This window comes from Girardinichthys multiradiatus, chromosome 21 (genome assembly GCF_021462225.1).
Source record: "Girardinichthys multiradiatus isolate DD_20200921_A chromosome 21, DD_fGirMul_XY1, whole genome shotgun sequence".
Taxonomy (NCBI): domain Eukaryota; kingdom Metazoa; phylum Chordata; class Actinopteri; order Cyprinodontiformes; family Goodeidae; genus Girardinichthys; species Girardinichthys multiradiatus.
In genome coordinates, this window is record NC_061813.1 from 9,158,138 (window position 1) to 9,178,251 (window position 20,114).

General features: G+C 40.2%; 1 long non-coding RNA gene across 1 annotated transcript; it reads left to right on the forward strand.

Moving 5' to 3' along the window:
* Positions 1-3,198: 3,198 nt before the first annotated feature.
* Positions 3,199-3,830, forward strand: LOC124857832. Its single transcript, XR_007035693.1, has 3 exons — positions 3,199-3,489; positions 3,593-3,703; positions 3,797-3,830. It is a non-coding gene; the product is annotated as an uncharacterized LOC124857832 (long non-coding RNA).
* Positions 3,831-20,114: the final 16,284 nt, after the last annotated feature.

Below are 20,114 nucleotides of genomic sequence, written 5' to 3' on the forward strand. Positions count from 1 at the left end.
GGTCATGGGGTCACTTTAATGTTCACCAAACCAATCTTTCACCTGTCTTGCTGTGTGTATTGGTGCACCGCCTTCAGGATACAATGTTTGAACCATTGGATGCACAAGGTCCTCAAGAATGGTTCGGTAGTCCTTGGCAGTGATGCGCCCATCTAGCACAAGTATTGAGCCAAGGGAATGCCATGATAAGGCAGCCCAAACCATCACTGATCCACCCCCATGCTTCACTCTGGGCATGGAACAGTCTGGGTGGTACGCTTCTTTGGGGCTTCTCCACACCGTAACTCTCCCGGATGTGGGGAAAACAGTAAAGGTGGACTCATCAGAGAACAATACATGTTTCACATTGTCCACAGCCCAAGATTTGTGCTCCTTGCACCATTGAAACCGACGTTTGGCATTGGCATGAGTGACCAAAGGTTTGGCTGTAGCAGCCCGGCCGTGTATATTGACCCTTTGGAGTTCCCGACGGACAGTTCTGGTGGAAACAGGAGAGTTGAGGTGCACATTTAATTCTGCCGTGATTTGGGCAACCGTGGTTTTATGTTTTTTGGATACAATCCGGGTTAGCACCCAAACATCCCTTTCAGACAGCTTCCTCTTGCGTCCACAGTTAATCCTGTTGGATGTGGTTCGTCCTTCTTGGTGGTATGCTGACATTACCCTGGATACCGTGGCTCTTGATACATCACAAAGACTTGCTGTCTTGGTCACAGATGCGCCAGCAAGACGTGCACCAACAATTTGTCCTCTTTTGAACTCTGGTATGTCACCCATAATGTTGTGTGCATTTCAATATTTTGAGCAAAACTGTGCTCTTACCCTGCTAATTGAACCTTCACACTCTGCTCTTACTGGTGCAATGTGCAATCAATGAAGACTGGCTACCAGGCTGGTCCAATTTAGCCATGAAACCTCCCACACTAAAATGACAGATGTTTCAGTTTCATTGTCCAACCCCTGTATATTAGCAGTAGTTTACATTAGATTAATTAGTTCAGTTACTGGGCTATATCCATTAACTAAGGTAATCTAAACCTGCACTCAGTGAACTCACCCATTGTAGAACAAAACACATAAAAATATCTGGATTCATAAAACAAAAAATGAAGCAGTTTAACTGGTTTAACTTTCACAGAATAAGTGGTTTTGGACTTGCTACGGCATTTATTGCACGATCTGCATATGCTTCTTGGAGCGCCTCTGGGCTTTGCAGCAGACCGAAGCAGTGCAGATGTAAACAGAAGGGCAAAGAAGTTTGTGGTCGGACCTGAGCACAAAGGAGGAGATACAGTATAAATCCAGGGTTACAGTAAATAAATACAGTAAATAGCACTGAGTGAAACAACCGGAGGCTAAGTGAGCAGCATGGAGCAGCAGGAGACACAAGGAATGATTCAATATCTAAAGACAGTACCTGGTGTGTCATTTCTTTTTACTTTTTATATTAGAATCTTTAGAAAAAACATTTATTTAAATATATTGTATGTGGGTATATTTTAGGGTATTTTAATGATAATAATTTTGGATTGTTATTATTATTATTGTTAATGAGAAAATAATAATTTTAGATTTCATGTAATTTCCGGGCGACCTTGGACTTGCAAAATTCACTACGAAATATGCTTATTTTGTGTCACAATTGTCTTTTGTCATGTCTTTAATCCTGATATAATGTTAATTACTGCCCGGTGTCTTCAATATTAAAGTTCTTTCAGTTTCTGCATTTTGTGGGATACGAGTGTCTCAGGCACTTTAAGGTCAAGCAAACTAATTCCTGATCCTTTAAACAGTATCTTCAATGAGTGTTTATGACCTTGCTGTGCACTTACATGGTATGAGTGAAGCTTTGTCATCTGTTCTCTTGACTCAGGCTAGTATCTGGCCAAATCAAAGGTAAATAACTAACAAAGTCGTTTGATTTTCAGCTTTCTTAAGGACGGTACATTTTGTAACACTTATAACCAGCAAGTGAAATAAAATATTTGGAGAAATGTAAAACTTCCATCCCAACAGGAAAGTATGTCTGATCAGCCATTCAAAACAGCAGTCGCTATCTTGGTTGTTTACAAAAGTGGCTCAGTGTGGCTTTTAATTCAGCCACGTGCCAAATGTGCCCCATAACAGAGGACTAGGTGTTATTTTCGCTTTGCAGTCATGGCTGGGTTTGACTTCTGCTAAAACTAGTGAAACTACAGCTCTCGGTTATATTTGATTTCCTGGCACAGCAAATATTTCTTTGTAAGCTGTTCGACAAACCCGAGCCTAATTTGTTTCATTAAGGTGTGTTACAGTCCTGCTTTCTTGGCTGCAAAGAGCTGAAATTATAATTACTCCTATTGGCCCTGACACTACAACAGGACCGCAGCTAAAACTGGCCAATCAGAAAGTCTTTCTGACTTTATGCATACTTATCCCAGCTTCAACTAAAATGAAAAAATACAGATAGGTAAGAAATCTAATTAAAATCTGTAATTTTTATTTAAGTGGGTTAAATCAATCAAAACAAAGTAGAATGTACACACATTTAACCCTATAATTAACAGTATAAATACCAAGTACTAACATAGTAGTACTACTACTATCTTGTCAGGTAAAATTTAAATGCTAATCTTTTTTTCTTGCTTTTGGGCATCTCCACCATATTTGGGTATTCAAATGAATAGTCTTTCGTGATTTTCTAATTAATGTCAATGTAAAGACACCATTTGTTTTTCAAGACTCTACATTCCATCTTTTTAAGGACTGTTCTAGATGGCATCCATTTGCAGTACTGACAGTTGGATAAAGGGAAACTCCACCTTGTTAACCAAGTGTTTTCTGCTCTACTGAGGTTAGAGGGAAATATTTAAAGGATTTTAGGAATACCTACCTATACCACACATACCTAGGAAGGACTACTAGGTATGTGTGCATAGACTGAGGCAAGTCCAGACATGCCTGTAACAACTGTGGCAGCTAATTCCAATGATTCTTAACTAGTGATGGGACATATGGCTCTTTGAAGGGAACTGAATCTTCAGGATCTGTTCACTTCAAAGAACGTTTTACTCTTAATATAGTGTTAAATATAGAAATATTTGTGAAACCTGGCATGTGTGGGTAAAATTTATAACTAAACATAAATCTGTCTGTATTAAGTAAATTTAATATTATTATTTAAAAGGTGCAAAATAGTGCCACGGTATGTTCATGCAAAAAATCTCTTAATGTATATAAATTTTCCAGAAAATTAAGTATAAATAAAAGAAATAAGTATAAATTATGTATAAATATTGAAACATAAATATCAAATACCCATGTAATTTTTCCCTACAAGTTTTGTCAGGATTTGGAGTTCTGCTGCCTACTGCTTACACCTTTTTGACACTAGGTGCCGCCAGTAGGAGTGTACCTGAGGCGACAGGTGTTGTGCATCTACTCATCAGCTGGGAAGCATATAGAGGAAGGTTGCCAACACCTCGGCGCCTGAGTGTTTTTGCCTCCGTGGTAATTTCTGGCCAGCTCTGAAAACTTTGCATGATTTTTACCATGGATATCTTTTGAAGGATCTGTTGTTGCAAACTCTAACTTGCTTTGTTACCTGTTCCAGGTGTGAATCTTACCTGATCTGTTCCAATCCTCCGTAGTGGCTAAGGCTACTTCCTGATCTAGTCTGTGCATGGCAAGCTGAACTCCTTTCCTGACATTTATTCTCTCCCTGGTGGGTTATTCCGGAATCTCCAGTAAGATACGTTTATGTTGGTTCATGTTTCTGAGGTTCAGCTATTTCTCTTTTCTCTTTGTGTTTTCACAGTAAGGAAGATTAGACTCGTCGCTCCTGTTGTTCCTGATCAATCTTTCAATAAAAACATATTCCTTTTACAAAGTTCTCTGAGAGTCTCTGCATGTGGGTTAAGTCGGCTGTAAAAATCATGACAAGTTTTGTGTGCATTGGTAGCATTTTAATGCTATCTGTAATATAGAAACAAAATAATATGCTCTTACCTACCTAACAAGAATGGCTCTCACTAAGGCTCGAGTCATATCCTTCAAGATAAGGAGCTGTTCAAAAGAATTGATTCGTTTGTGAAAGACAGACTGGACATCTGCAGATCTACAGTTCTGTCAAAAAGTAACTGTCAGGTTGCCACACATGTCCAGAAATATGGATCAGTTCTGTGTTTTGACAATATTTTTTCACCTTCAATACAGTTCATACAGGTTAAGGCTATATGGTACACGATGGTATAAGACATTTAAATAAGATATTTAATTTGAGCCGATCAGAGGTAGAGGAGAGTGGGTTTGCTAGTGAGGAGTCGGTTAGAATCATCATGCCTTGACTGAACACCCCCCTGCCCTCACCGTCTGTCCTGCTGCATCCACAGCTGATGCATAAGCAGTAGTTTTAGCCATGAATGGGAGACCTCAGCTATTGGAAAACTTACCTACAACATAGCAGTAGTGGTAGCAGAACACAATGTTATAACACTCGAAAAATATGGATGAATCTTAATTAGACGATTAACAAAATAATTAAAATAAAAGTACTTTACTTTCTTCCAAACCTGTGATCACAGCAGGTTCCAGGTCAATTCTCCTCTTGATTTCTCACGTGCATATTTCCATTTTGTCCCTCCTTACTTCTGTTTTGTCTCATAGCTAAGTAATAAAGCTTTTTCAAAACATTATGTGTATTGTTTTGCAGTGACCAAAATTATTCATGAATGGAAAATGTTTAAGAGAGTTCAAAATCTTCCCAATGGATGACTCAGAATGTTCAACCTGAGGCATGACTATGCCAGGAAAAAACAAAAAGTATGTGTTCCCTTTACACAGACAAGACCCAAATGGAGATTATACATACTATATTTACAGTTTATATATTTACATACCCTGGTGGATTTGTTTTAATTTTGTTGTATATTTTTCAGTAAATATGAATGATAACACAAAAAACAGTTTTTTGTGTTTGTGTAGAGCCATTTATTTTCAAACAACTGTGTTTACTCTTTTTAAAGACAACAGAAACTACCAAAATGACCCTAATCAAAGGTTTACATACCCCGGTGATTTTGGCCTAATAACATGCACACAAGTTGACACTAAAGGGAGTTTACATGCCCCAGTTCTTAATCAATGAAAGCTTGGAGTCTTTTGTGGTAGTTGTGGATGAGGCTGTTTTTTTCTCTGATGGTAAAGCTGTCCATTCTTCTTTGGAAAAACCCTCCAGTTTCTGCAAATTTCAAAACTGTCTTGCATGAACTGCTCGTTTGAGATCTCCCCAGAGTGGATCAATGATATTTCGGTCAGAAGACTGAGATGGCCACTCAAGAAGCTTCACTCTGCTGTAGCCAATGACTGGTTGACTGTGCCTTGTGTTTTGGATCGTTGTCATGTTGGAACATCTAAGTACGTCTGTTAGAGTTAGAAATCTGATAAATACAGACAAGTGTAAAATAAGACACAAGGTGAACCAAGTTAGTTTGACTTGCAAGGGTGAGACAGTCCTCTGCCAGAACAGCAAGTTCCTTCTCACAAAGGAAGAAGTCCTTGCACCAGCCTTTTATTTACAACTCACATTCCTACAAGCAAAAAGCGGGAATTGGTTCAGTCAATTCTTACAGAGATTTCAACCTAAACGTGTATTCATTCCCATATATGGTATAGGCTTGTCACGTCCAGAGAGTGATCCACTCCAGACCGCATTCCTTAACCTTCCACAAACACTTTTTCACACTAAAAAACAATCATAAGAATCATCTTAACTATAGTAGAACTTCAGACATAAACATGATTTAAACTGAACAATGATAACTTATATACATTTTTCCAACAACGTCCCATCCCCAGCTTCCCGGCTCATGAGGGCAAATTGCCCTCCAGTATTTTCTGATAACATGCTGCATTCATCCTGCCATTAATTTTGACCAAGTTTCCTATGCCTTTGTAGCTCACACATCCCCAAAACATCAGTGTTCCACCTTCATGTTTCACTTGGGAATGGTTTCATCATAGGCCTTGTTGACTCCTCTACAAATGTAACGTTGATGGTTGTGCCCAAAAAGTTACATTTTCCCATCACTCCAATTGACTTTGTTCTAGAAATGTTGAGGCTTGTCTCTGTGCTGTCTGGCTTATTGTAAGTGGGATACTTTGTGGCATTTGCGTAGTAACGACTTTCTTCTGGCAACTCGACTGTGTAGCCCAATTTCTTCAATTGCCTCTTTATAGTGCATCTTGAAACAGCCACACGCCCTTTCTTTAGAGAGTCCTGTATTTTGCTAAAGTTATTTCTGGGTTTTTCTTTGCATCCCGAACAATTTTCCTGGCAATTGTTGCTGAAACGTTTGTTGGTCTATCTGACCGTTGTTTGGTTTCAACAGATTCCCTCTTTTTCCAGTTCTTAATTAGAGTTAGAACACTGTTGAGTGGCATTCTCAGTTCCTTGATTATCCTTTTATAATCCCTTTACCTATTTTATACAGTTTAATTACCTTTTCCCACAGATATTTTGACAATTCTTTTACTTTCCCCATGACTCAGAAACCAGAAACATCAGTGCAGCACTGGATGAAAGATACAAGGTTCTGTCAGGAGCCCAGAAACTCACTACCCCTTTGTGCACACCCACTGGTTACAAGCAAACAGATCACAGGTGTGGATAGTTACCTTTAGTAGCCATACAGACCCGTTTATGCCAACATGAATGCATGTTATTAGGCGAAAACATCCAGGGTATGTAAACGTTTGATCAGAGTCATAGTATTTTTTGTTTGTCATTATGATTTAAAAAGAGTGAACATAGTTGTTTGAAAATAAATGGTGTCACACAATCACTAACCATGAGTGAAACAAAAGATTTTAGGTCATCATTTATATTCTCTGAAAAATGCCCAAAAATCCAAACGTCCACTAGAGTATGTGCACTTATGAGCATAACTGTTTATCTATAGGATGACCCAAGTACATCTGGTTTTAAACACATGATTAAACTTACCAAAACATAAAGAAAAAGAATCACGTGATGCTTTAAAAATGGTCAGTCATATTCAGCTGTATTTGTATTTGTTAGAAGAGGCCTACCACTTAATGTTGTCCCTCTAGGGCAGATGATCTGATTGCATAATGATCACCTACTGAATACATTTCCATACTAAAGAGAGCAGCATACCCTCATAAGCAATTAAATTATTTGCATTTCTAGCAGTCATGTGAATTATGTCGGCTTGGACTTGAGGTAATGATTGCTTTAATTTTGCAGAATTAATGACCTCTGACATAACAGCTTGTATTTATCATGGTACTTTCGGGTGAGAATGTTAAGCGGCTCGCATTAGGCTTAAGAGCTGGGTAGGCATATTGCTATACAAACTGAATGTCTTCAAGTTTACAAATACATGCACAGAGCACTATCTAATTCAAAATCCAAAAATGAGAACATTATAATTTCATATCTACTGTAACAAGGAGGTCCACCTACACTCTCCGGAAGGGCAAGGAAAATGTTGATCAGAGAAGCAGTCAAGAAGCCCTTCGTAGGTCTGGAAGAGCTATAGAGTTCCACAGCTGAGATGGGAGTGATGCAAAATTTAACCAATGTTGTTCTGTCAACCCTGTTGACAGAAAGAAGGTACTCCGTTGAGACCTAAACTTAAATTTTTGGTCAATGTACAAAAGGCTATTTGTGGTGGAAAACTAAAACTGCACCACCCAGGACACCGTGAAACAGAATGGTGGCAGCATCATGCTGTGAGATCTTTAGCAGGTCCAGGTTGGCTGGTCAGAGCTAATGGGAAGATAAATCTAGCTAAACACGTTGTTGGTTTTTTTGCAAGGAGGATGTGAAACAGAGTACCGCAATACCATCAGTGACTTTGTGGAATGGTGCAGTCAAAACCATCTGAAGCTTAACACAACAAAATAGATCCAAAGGAGATCCATAGCAGCTCCAGAAACCTTCTGCTAGCAGCCATTAAGCTTTTCAACAAACAATAATACCTGGATATTCATGGGATTAATAAAGTACCTACCTACCTACCTACCTACTGATAATACAGTAGAAACTATCAAAAAGACCATGATCAAAAGTTTACTTGAGGGTTTTTGCCTGATATCATGCTCACACTGGTGTTCATGGCTCCTAAAAGTAGTCATTCACAGCTGTGATCTGTTTGGTTGCAATCAATGTGTGTGTATAAAGTTTGTGGGCGCCTGGCAACCCCATTCCTATTTTGAGCTTGTGCTGACGTTTGGGGATTCTTAGCCATGAAGAAAACTGTGGAATTTATCAAATGATCAGTTGGAGAATTTAGTTGAACTTTATAAAACAGGAAAAGGATATTAAAGGATATCCCAGGAATTTAAAATGGCGAAAAGCAGAGTTCAATCTGTAAAAAAGAAGCGGATCAAGGATTCTGTTTAAACCATGGCAGAATAGCTAGACTAAAAAATAGAAAATAAGATGAAATAGTTTGCAAAGGAAAACCGACGTATGACATCAGATGACATACAGAGCTCTGAAAAAAGTGTGGTTGAAAAAAAAGTGGTTGTTGGAAGATGCACTTTAAGGAGGCACTTGAAGAACTGGATTATTGAGTCGTCAGGACAAAATGTGATATTATAACAATGCCACAAAGTAACCTGCTTCTAATACACCAAAATTCACAGAAACACACCTCAAAGCTTCTGGAACAAAGTTATTTGGGGTGATGGGACCACATTGCCACAACCATAAACACAACATTTAGAGGGGAGTCAATGAGGCCTATGATGTAAAGCTACAAAGGAATAGGTCAAGACTGGTGGCAAGAAGAATGCTGCATGTTGTTGGAATAATTTTATATAGATTTATCTTATATTTTCTCCTATCCTTAACTTGACTATTTGATTTTTATAACCATTCATAATGTTTGTGTGAGTAAAGGATGTGTGAGTTGTCTGCAGGCAAAGGTCATAAATGGTGTTTATGACTTGTTTACAATGCAGCTGTTGTTTCCCATCCTTAGGGAATGACGTTCTTTGTAACTAGGGACCCCCGAATGATAATAAAAAGAGAGGGTCGGACAGATGTTTTTCAGAGCGGTATGAGATTTGTAACTGAACACATCTTTGTCCGTTCTCCTCGCAGCGAGTAAATAACTAATTCTTTGTCTCTCTCTTCTTGTTGTGATGTTAAAAGTATTTTAGGTTGTTTAAACCTGACACATGTTATCAGAAAACACTAAAGAAAATTAGGCGCTCATCACCATGGAAGCTGTGCGTAGGGCGTATTTGGATGTTCCAACATGTAAAAAGGTGAAAAAAAGAAAAAAGGGGAAGGTTCTTGAGTGGCCATCTCAGTGTACTTATCAGTAAGCCACTTTGGGTAAATCTCAAACATGTTGTTCAAGTCAGACAGCCCAGGAATGTACAGGAACAGCATGTTTTTTGCTCAGAAGAATGGGTAACTTTAAAATCTGAGAAAATAGTCTTTTCCACTACTACCCCAAAATACTTTAAACTTTTATTGATATTAAAGGAGCAGAATCTTCACATTTCTATTTGTAACAGGTTCTAAAAACCTCCCTTCCACTTTACAATTATGCAACACGTGAAAAAAGTCAAGTTGTGTGAACTCTTTAGCGAGCCACCTTGGTAATGAAGTACTGTAAGGAAGTACTACTGGAGGTAAGAGCAGATATGTTTGCATTGTTCAAACAAGTTCATCTGTATTACACAGCCTTCGTCTGCTCTCTCTGAGTAGGTGCTGAATGGATGATTCAGCGGTGATGCACTGTGTCTGACCCCACTGGTTGCCTCCAGTCCATGTCCGTGGACTCTCACCAAACTAGCCGATTGCTGATAAGGTAATAGATGAGTTCCTGCAAATGCGTTGCTCACTGTCTTTGCATTCAGCAGTGTGCAAGGAGGTAGACATGATGCATATTGAAAGCAGACAAAATTGGGTTGGGCTTGATTCAAAATGCAGCCTCCAGATCTAGTTGCAGAGCTCCCTGTTGTGCCTCCTCGCCTGCATCTCCCTGTTTAAATGTACACAAACTACTAGGTGCTAGCAGGCAGACAGCAAGAATTTAAAGTCTGACTCAGATGACAGCCCCTCCTGCTCTGCCCCATAGCCTGCATGGTTAGAGACCAAACAGTGAGGCAGCAATGGGTTAGGTTGCAGCCCTAACCTTTAGCTTATTCTTTAATACTCCGGTGCTGTGGTCCAACATTTTGGGGGCACAACAGCACATTTATGTTAAATTCCACTTAGGATTACATTTGGAAACCCAACAAATGCTTTTATTACCTGGCTCAGCTTCTTCCATTAATTTTTACCTCTCAGGGGTACTTTGAAGTTCTATAAGAATACATCATGTCATATTTCCCTTACCACAGAGAGATCTATGCTCAAAAAACAGGGATTTTGTTTTTATGCAGGCACTTGTCATTTATTTCCATTCTTTGTGGTTTTTATTTCCTTCCCTAGAGGAAGACAATCAGGAAAGGTTGTCTTTAAGAGGAGTGGGCCTTCTGTTGCATTATGGGAAGTGCTTCTCATGCTGCCGGCTCTCATTCAGCTACTAATGCTGAAATAAAAGGGGGTTTGAATTGCTTTTTCGGATGGGCTGGATGGGGCGATTGTGGAACATTTGGGAGTATAGTGCAGATAGACCATCACTGTGATAAGTCAATGAAAAGGTTCAGTTAAAGCCAAAAAAATGTATTTGCCTACTATACAGATTTGTTGAGTTTTGGTTTTTTGTCACTCTTAAAAGGTTCCAGATCATCAAGCAAATTTCTAGCAGATAACCTGAGTAAAAACAGAAAGCAGTTCTCATATGAAGATTTCAGTCATTATGAGGAAAAACAATATCCAAACAAATCTGGCCCTGTGTGAAAAAGTAACTGCTTCTCTTGTTAAATTTGGACATAACTGTGATTAACCACATTTTTTGTTAGTTAAGTTTAACTTCAGTCTCAGTCGAAAATCAGTCACACTTTGGCCTGATCACTTGACCTGTAAAATCAACATATAACATACAGGTCCTTCTCAAAATATTAGCATATTGTGATAAAGTTCATTATTTTCCATTATGTCATGATGAAAATTTAACATTCATATATTTTACATTCATTGCACACTAACTGAAATATTTCAGGTCTTTTATTGTCTTAATACGGATGATTTTGGCATACAGCTCATGAAAACCCAAAATTCCTATCTCACAAAATTAGCATATCTTTAAAAGGGTCTCTAAACGAGCTATGAACCTAATCATCTGAATCAACGAGTTAACTCTAAACACCTGGAAAAGATTCCTGAGGCCTTTAAAACTCCCAGCCTGGTTCATCACTCAAAACCCCAATCATGGGTAAGACTGCCGACCTGACTGCTGTCCAGAAGGCCACTATTGACACCCTCAAGCAAGAGGGTAAGACACATAAATAAATTTCTGAACGAACAGGCTGTTCCCAGAGTGCTGTATCAAGGCACCTCAGTGGGAAGTCTGTGGGAAGGAAAAAGTGTGGCAGAAAACGCTGCACAACGAGAAGAGGTGACCGGACCCTGAGGACGATTGTGGAGAAGGGCCGATTCCAGACCTTGGGGGACCTGCGGAAGCAGTGGACTGAGTCTGGAGTAGAAACATCCAGAGCCACCGTGCACAGGCGTGTGCAGGAAATGGGCTACAGGTGCCGCATTCCCCAGGTCAAGCCACTTTTGAACCAGAAACAGCGGCAGAAGCGCCTGACCTGGGCTACAGAGAAGCAGCACTGGACTGTTGCTCAGTGGTCCAAAGTACTTTTTTCGGATGAAAGCAAATTCTGCATGTCATTCGGAAATCAAGGTGCCAGAGTCTGGAGGAAGACTGGGGAGAAGAAAATGCCAAAATGCCAGAAGTCCAGTGTCAAGTACCCACAGTCAGTGATGGTCTGGGGTGCCATGACAGCTGCTGGTGTTGGTCCACTGTGTTTTATCAAGGGCAGGGTCAATGCAGCTAGCTATCAGGAGATTTTGGAGCACTTCATGCTTCCATCTGCTGAAAAGCTTTATGGAGATGAAGATTTCATTTTTCAGCACGACCTGGTACCTGCTCACAGTGCCAAAACCACTGGTAAATGGTTTACTGACCATGGTATCACTGTGCTCAATTGGCCTGCCAACTCTCCTGACCTGAACCCCATAGAGAATCTGTGGGATATTGTGAAGAGAACGTTGAGAGACTCAAGACCCAACACTCTGGATGAGCTAAAGGCCGCAATCGTAGCATCCTGGGCCTCCATAAGACCTCAGCAGTGCCACAGGCTGATTGCCTCCATGCCACGCCGCATTGAAGCAGTCATTTCTGCAAAAGGATTCCCGACCAAGTATTGAGTGCATAACTGTACATGATTATTTGAAGGTTGATGTTTTTTGTATCAAAAACACTTTTCTTTTATTGGTCGGATGAAATATGCTAATTTTGTGAGATAGGAATTTTGGGTTTTCATGAGCTGTATGCCACAATCATCCGTATTAAGACAATAAAAGACCTGAAATATTTCAGTTAGTGTGCAATGAATCTAAAATATATGAATGTTAAATTTTCATCATGACATTATGGAAAATAATGAACTTTATCACAATATGCTAATATTTTGAGAAGGACCTGTACAGGGGTTGGACAATGAAACTGAAACACCTGGTTTTAGACCACAATAATTTATTAGCATGGTGTAGGGCCTCCTTTTGCGGTCAATACAGCGTCAATTCGTCTTCGGAATGACATACACAAGTCCTGCACAGTGGTCAGAGGGAATTTAAGCCATTCTTCTTGAAGGATAGTGGCCAGGTCACTACGTGATACTGGTGGAGGAAAACGTTTCCTGACTCGCTCCTCCAAAACACCCCAAAGTGGCTCAATAATATTTAGATCTGGTGACTGTGCAGGTCATGGGGTCACTTTAATGTTCACCAAACCAATCTTTCACCTGTCTTGCTCTATGTATTGATGCACCGCCTTCAGGATACAATGTTTGAACCATTGGATGCACATGGTCCTCAAGAATGGTTCGGTAGTCCTTGGCAGTGACGCGCCCATCTAGCACAAGTATTGGGCCAAGGGAATGCCATGATATGGCAGCCCAAACCATCACTGATCCACCCCCATGCTTCACTCTGGGCATGCAACAGTCTGGGTGGTACGCTTGTTTGGGACTTCTCCACACCGTAACTCTCCCGGATGTGGGGAAAACAGTAAAGGTGGACTCATCAGAGAACAATACATGTTTCACATTGTCCACAGCCCAAGATTTGCGCTCCTTGCACCATTGAAACCGACGTTTGGCATTGGCATAAGTGATCAAAGGTTTGGCTATAGCAGCCCAGCTGTTTATATTGACCCTGTGGAGCTCCCGACGGACAGTTCTGGTGGAAACAGGAGAGTTGAGGTACACATTTAATTCTGCCGTGATGGGCAGCCGTGGTTTTATGTTTTTTGGATACAATCCGGGTTAGCACCCTAACATCCCTTTCAGACAGCTTCCTCTTACGTCCACAGTTAATCCTGTTGGATGTGGTTCGTCCTTCTTGGTGGTATGCTGACATTACCCTGGATACCGTGGCTCTTGATACATCACAAAGACTTGCTGTCTTGGTCACAGATACGCAAGCAAGACGTGCACCAACAATTTGTCTTCTTTTGAACTCTGGTATGTCACCCATAATGTTGTGTGCATTTCAATATTTTGAGCCAAACTGTGCTCTTACCCTGCTAATTGAACCTTCACACTCTGCTCTTACTGGTGCAATGTGTAATCAATGAAGACTGGCCAGGCTGGTCCAATTTAGCCATGAAACCTCCCACACTAAAATGACAGGTGTTTCAGTTTCATTGTCCAACTCCTGTATATATCATATAAACAAAGCAGATATGAGATATAAAGTTAATGACATCGATTATTCTGGAAAGCATTACAAAGTCATTTCTGAGGCTTCGTGAATCCAGTGCACCAAAAAAAAAAGCCATTATCTACAAGTGGAGAGAACATGGATGAGTGGTGAACCTTCCCAGGAGTTAAAACTACAAAAGATACTCCAAGAGCGCATAAATGACTCATCAAGGAAGTCACACAAGTACCCTCAACAACATATAAAGCAGTGCGGAACTCATTTGCCTCAATTAAGGGTAATGTTCATGATTTAACAGTAAGAAAGACATTGGGCAAAACGGTTTTTAACAGAAAAGTTCTTTGAGATAAAATCGCTTTTTCACAATACATTTCTCAATAATACAAGTGAAGTGACATGGGAGAGTTCCAAGGCCAAAACCATTCCCAAACAAGAAGAAGCACAGTTGGCAAAAAAAAAAAAAAAAACATCTTGACGATCCCCAAGGTTTTTAGGAAAATGTTCTGAGAACTAATGAGACAAATGTAACACTTTATGGAAGGCGTCCATCCTGTTACATCTAGCGTAAAACCGTTACAGCTTCTAAGCAAAAGAATACCAAACATGGTGTTATGGTCAGGGGCTATTTTGCTGCTTCAGGACCTGGATGAGTAATTGACGTAACCATAAAATCAGCTTTCTACTTGAAAATTCTGAAGGTGAATGTTATCAGCCAGCAGTTAATGACCTTTAATTCAAGCACATTTGGATTATGCAGTAGTGCAATGATCTGGCAAGTCCAACTCTAGCTAGATAAAAAGAAAACAACAAAATGTAGCATGGGAGTGGCCTAGTCAAAGTCTGGACTTAAATCTGATTGAAACGCTGTGGTATGACTTAAAACAGGCCGATCATGCATGAAAACACTGTGACCAAACTAAAACAATTCTGCAAAGAAGAGTGAGCCAAAATTAAGTTATGTAAAAGGCCCCCTGCCAGTTATTGCAAATACTGGCTCTGTTTTTGCAAAAACCGGTTATAATTGCACTGGTTTCCTTTTTTTTTTTCACATTGGGCCAGGTTAATTTGGAAAGCTGTTTTCCCTTAATAAATGAAACAATAATTTGAAAACTGCATTTTGTATTTAGGAACCTATCATCGCCTGACAATAAAGTTTGTTCATTTATGTGGCATAAAAGCAAAAACAGAAGAAATCTCTAAGGTAGCAAATACTTTTTTCCAGCTCTGTAAGTGATCAGGCTGGGGAAAGAATGAACAACATGTCAAGAAGGCAGAGCACCTGCTGAGGAATCGCAACCATCTCTGCTCATCTTGTGTTTCTGTAAGAGAGAGAGAGAGAGTGTGTGTGTGTGTGTGCGTGTGTGTGTGTGTGTTTGTGTGTGTGTGTGTGTGTGTGTGTATGTGCACGCATTCTCCATCAAACCCTGTCGCTCATCCATCTTTCATGCCTGTTGGCCCCTACGGAGCAAATCATATCCCTAATGCCTCCTCTGGGAAGGATGGATGTCATCATGTGTGTTTGTGCTTTTCTGTGGAGACTGTGAGGAATGCACTAGAGAGTAAATCTTAACTTTTGGATATCTGAACCATCTGTAAAAACCTCAGACAAGCTCATGATTGCTGGTTTTGGTTGAACAAACATGCCATCATCACCCTTCAGCCAGTTTGAAATGTTGTACTGTTTTTGATTGAAAATAAACACACATTTGTTGCCCTCTGATTTTTGGTTTGATGTCAGTGATCAAATTTAGCCTCTCATCAAATGAACCATGGCTTTTTTACTGGTCAGTGAATGAGGAAAGAGGGCCTGATATAGCAGATGGAATGCAAAAGTTTTATTTGAAGGGTTTTACATTTGATTGAACTGATGGTGTTTTGCTGTGCTGGTTAGCAGCTTGTTAGAATGTTTAGAAAAACCGCTGAGAGACATGGCTACAGATGTGTTACCAGTTAGCCCGATGTGCTCATCATCAACCCCCCTATGAGTCAAATGCAAGAAATGATATACGTTGATGTATCGATATGATGATACAACTGATGTGATTTGCTTTGAATATTCTGGCCAACTGGGCTGTAATCACCGTAACAGAGCTATTACTATCTTGCTTGGTGGCTCAGAGGCATGACAGGAATGTTGACTTCAAGCCACCTTCAAGCACCTTGGTCCTTTTAGAAAACATACAGGGATGGCAAAAAGGCTTCTGCATGCTGGCTTATAGTGTTTTGTGAAAAAGCTTTAGTTTCATGTGGCACTCATTAAAGTGACATGTTTTCTAACGTGAGTAAAGAAACCCTCTACTCTGCAGCTTGTTGCCCTCATAACCTCCACAGCTTGGCCCCACAATAATGCGCTTTCTCTCCATAATCATCCTGGTAATTAGGCATGCTGTGGTGTAATTACACATTACTACAAATGTATAAAAATTCCTGCTGACTGGAAACCGTGACCCATCTAAACAATGGGACTGTATTTTTCCTCTGGCTCATTACTATACTCCTTCCCTCTCTACTCTGGCTGTCTGGGTCTGTCTGTGTATCTGGTGCACTCCAGTTTGGTCCCATGAGAAACAGGAGACAGGCTATATTACCCTGACCATGTTGTGTTTCTGGGACTGTGTGTTTTGCCATTTAACAGTCTACCAATACTTAGGAAAAAAGGGAGGTGCACAAACAAGACACGTGGATGGCAAAAAATACAAAAGGTTTCACTTAGTTATCTACCAAGGCTGGCAAGCATCTTCCCAATGAGAGAGTCAATTCAATTCAAAAATACTTTTTTAATCCAAAATGGAAATTAAATGTTGTAGCTAATTTTATGCAGGTTTCTTCAAGAGCCGTCGTAGATGCTGATGGCTGTGCTCAGTAAGGATCTCCTGTAGCGTCTGTCTTACAGTAGATCTGAAGAAGCCTCTGACTGAAGACACTCTGTTGTTGTACAACAGTCTCTTGAAGAGGATGCTCAGGATTCTCCATAATGTTCTTCATTTTATGAAGAATCCTTCTTTGCACAATGATCTCCAGAGGTTCCAGAGGAGTAACCCGAACAGAGCCAGCCTTATTTAATAGCTTATTTAGCTTTTTTTATTTCCCTGGCTCTAATGCTGCTACTCCAGCAAATGATGACAGAAGAGATCACACTCTCCACAACAGACTTATAGAAGATATGCAGCATCTTGCTGCAAACATAGAAGGACCTAAACTTCCTCAAGAAGTACAATCTGCTTCTTTCCTTCTTGTAGAAGGCTTCACAGTTGCACCATCACTCCAGTCTGTTGTCCAGGTGAACACTGAGGTATTTATACTCCTCCACCACCTCCACTTCTTTTCTCATGATGGAAATAGTGTTTGACCTATTCTATTTCTATTAAAATCTGTCTGCCTACAGCCAGCTTTTCTACACAAAGCAGTCCACCAGCCCCCTGTACTCAGCTTCTTGCCTATCTCTGTTACACCCTACAACTGGAGAATCATCTGGGTATTTCGGGTGCAGACGACAGAAGTCTGTTCGGTAGTGGAAGTCTGACATTAGTGAAAAGAAATGATGACAGCAGAGTACCCATGTGGTGCTCATGTGCTGCTGACTACCTGGTTAGACACACAATACTTCAGTCTCACAAACTGTGGTCTGTTTTTCAGGTAGTCTTTGATCCAGAAGATTGTTGAGACCTGAGTATTCTGGAGTTTCAGACAAATCAAATCAAATTGAATTGTGTTAAATGCACTGGAGAAATCAAAGAACATGATCGTCACAGTGCTGCTGACATTGTTTAGATGACATTGGGTTTGTTGAAGCAGGTACATGGTGGAATTTCCAACACCAACTCCACAGCAATAAGCAAACTGAAGGGGGTCCTGATAGTTTATTGTTTACCTGCTCAGGTGGGCCAACAGGAGTATTTTTAGGATCTCCATGATGTGGGATGTCCGGGCATCAGGTCTATAGTCATTGATGACTGATGGATGAGCTTTCTTTGGTACCAGGAGGTCTTTGGTACCTTTGGTGTCATGAGGTCTTCCAGAACACTGGAACTTTCTCCTGGGTCAGGGTAAGGTTAAAGAGGTTCAGAAAGCAACCTCGCAGGGCTTCTTAAGCTTCCTTTGACCATCTTCTCACAGTTCTCTTTATTACAGGTTTTCTCCGAACAAGGGGCTTGTATGTCGAGCAGAGAAAAACAAGATTTTGATCCGATTTGCCTGGAGGAGATCTTGCTTTAGAGATGTATGAATCCTTGACATTTGCATAAAACAAATCCAACTTTTAGTTTTCTCTGGTAGAGCAGCTGACAAACTGTTGAAATATTGGAAGTGCACCAGAGAGTGATGCATGGTTCAAATCACCAGATATTGACACAAATGCCTTGGGGTATTGTGTCTGTAGCTTAGCACGAACTGAACTGATGACATCACATGCAGTGTCAGCAACAGCTGGTGGTGGAACCTAAACCGTTACCAAATAACGCTAGTAAACTGTATGGGTAAATAATATGGACGAAAACTTACTGCTAACAATTTAATATCTGCACTGCAGAAATGACACTTCAAAGTGACATGTCCTGGATTACACCAACATGTCCTGGATTACACCAACTGTTGTTCATAGTCACTACCTCCTTTGCGTTTGTCTCTCCTCTTTAAATCTCTGTCTGCTTGTATGGTCAGAAAGCCTAGCAGAGAGATGCTGAAGTTGGGGATATGATCCTGCTGCCATGTCTCAAGGAAACACATAACACTGCATTCCTGATACTCTTGCTGAATCTGTTGTTGGGCTTGGAGTTCATCCAACTTGTTTCCCAACGATCTCACATTGCCCATCATAATCGATGGACGAGATGATTTCAACTTCCTCCTTCTCATCAAAGGAGTAGCTCTGTCATCAAAGTGACAGAGCTACTCCAACATGCTGCCACCGTGAGCGGCGCAATTCTAGAAAAAAAGTGCAAATGTGGTGTTGCCTGCTGAGTGAAGCATAACATGCAGTGTAGCATGTTTAACTAAGCTAGCCAGAGGGTCTAAGGGCATCATGGCTAGTTCTTGGAAACTTCTTGGATATCCAAGAGCAAAAATAGAATATTATCTTTGCCTCCAGCAATTGTCCACTGCAGACTCCTCCCATGGCCAGATCTTTCTGATAGAAAGAAATTTAAAAACTTTTAAGCAGTATTAGGTTTGAAAAACAAAGAATTTGTCTGTTTTTTAATTAAAAAAAATAACATGTCAGAAGATATTCAAATCTTTCTCAATAATCAATGGAAAAATCTTTTTAGCAGTGCGGCAATCAAATTCTTTTTATAATTGCTGACCAGCTTTTTGTATGCTTCCACTTGTATTTTGACAATTTATCTTTTGGCGATGAGTTGAAAGTCTTTGAATTTGGAAGGCCTCCTTGTCATAACCCCAATATTTTGCTCCCTTCACAGATTGTCTATAAGACTCTGTTAACATTACTTCCAGTCAGAAGAATCATGTTGGCAAAATAAAAAAATTGCTTTAGACCTAAATCTGCCGGGAGAATGAATAATTTTGGCCTTAACTATATAAATTGTTTACTACTTTGATAGACATAAGCATGCAGAAGTTAGGTTGAATTTGCTGCTTCTTGATCTTTACTTCATTTATATGAAAGTGAGGACTGCAATGTGGTAATCGGGCCTCAGACTAATTCAATTCAATTCAGTTCAATTCAGCTTTATTTATATAGCGCCAATTCACAACACATGTCGTCTCAAGGCACTTTACAAAGTCATTTCAATCGAATCATGCAGATTTCAAATCAGGTACATACATTCCAAGTAATCCTAACAATTAAACAGTGCAGTCGGAATTAGTTAGTTATTCAAACTGGTTAAAAGATTTTCTGTCTAAGGAAACCCAGCAGATTGCATCGAGTCAGTGACTTGCAGCATTCACTCCTCCAGGATAAGCATGTAGCAACAGTGGACAGTCACTTGTGTTTACTTTGCAGCAATCCCTCATACTGAGCATGCATGTAGCGACAGTGGAGCAAAAACTCCCTTTTAACAGGAAGAAACCTCCAACAGAACCAGGCTCAGTGTGAGCGGACATCTGCTCACAATAAGCTGTAGAGGGTGAGCATTACGTTTTTGGCAGCAGCAGCTTGGCCGGTGTCCCGAAGACAAAAAACAGAGAGAGCATAAAGTTAAAGGAAATAACAGCAAATAACACAAAATTGGAGAGTAGTATGAGAGAGTGAAAGCGGTAATTATGTCCTCCAGCAGTCTAAGCCTATAGCAGCATA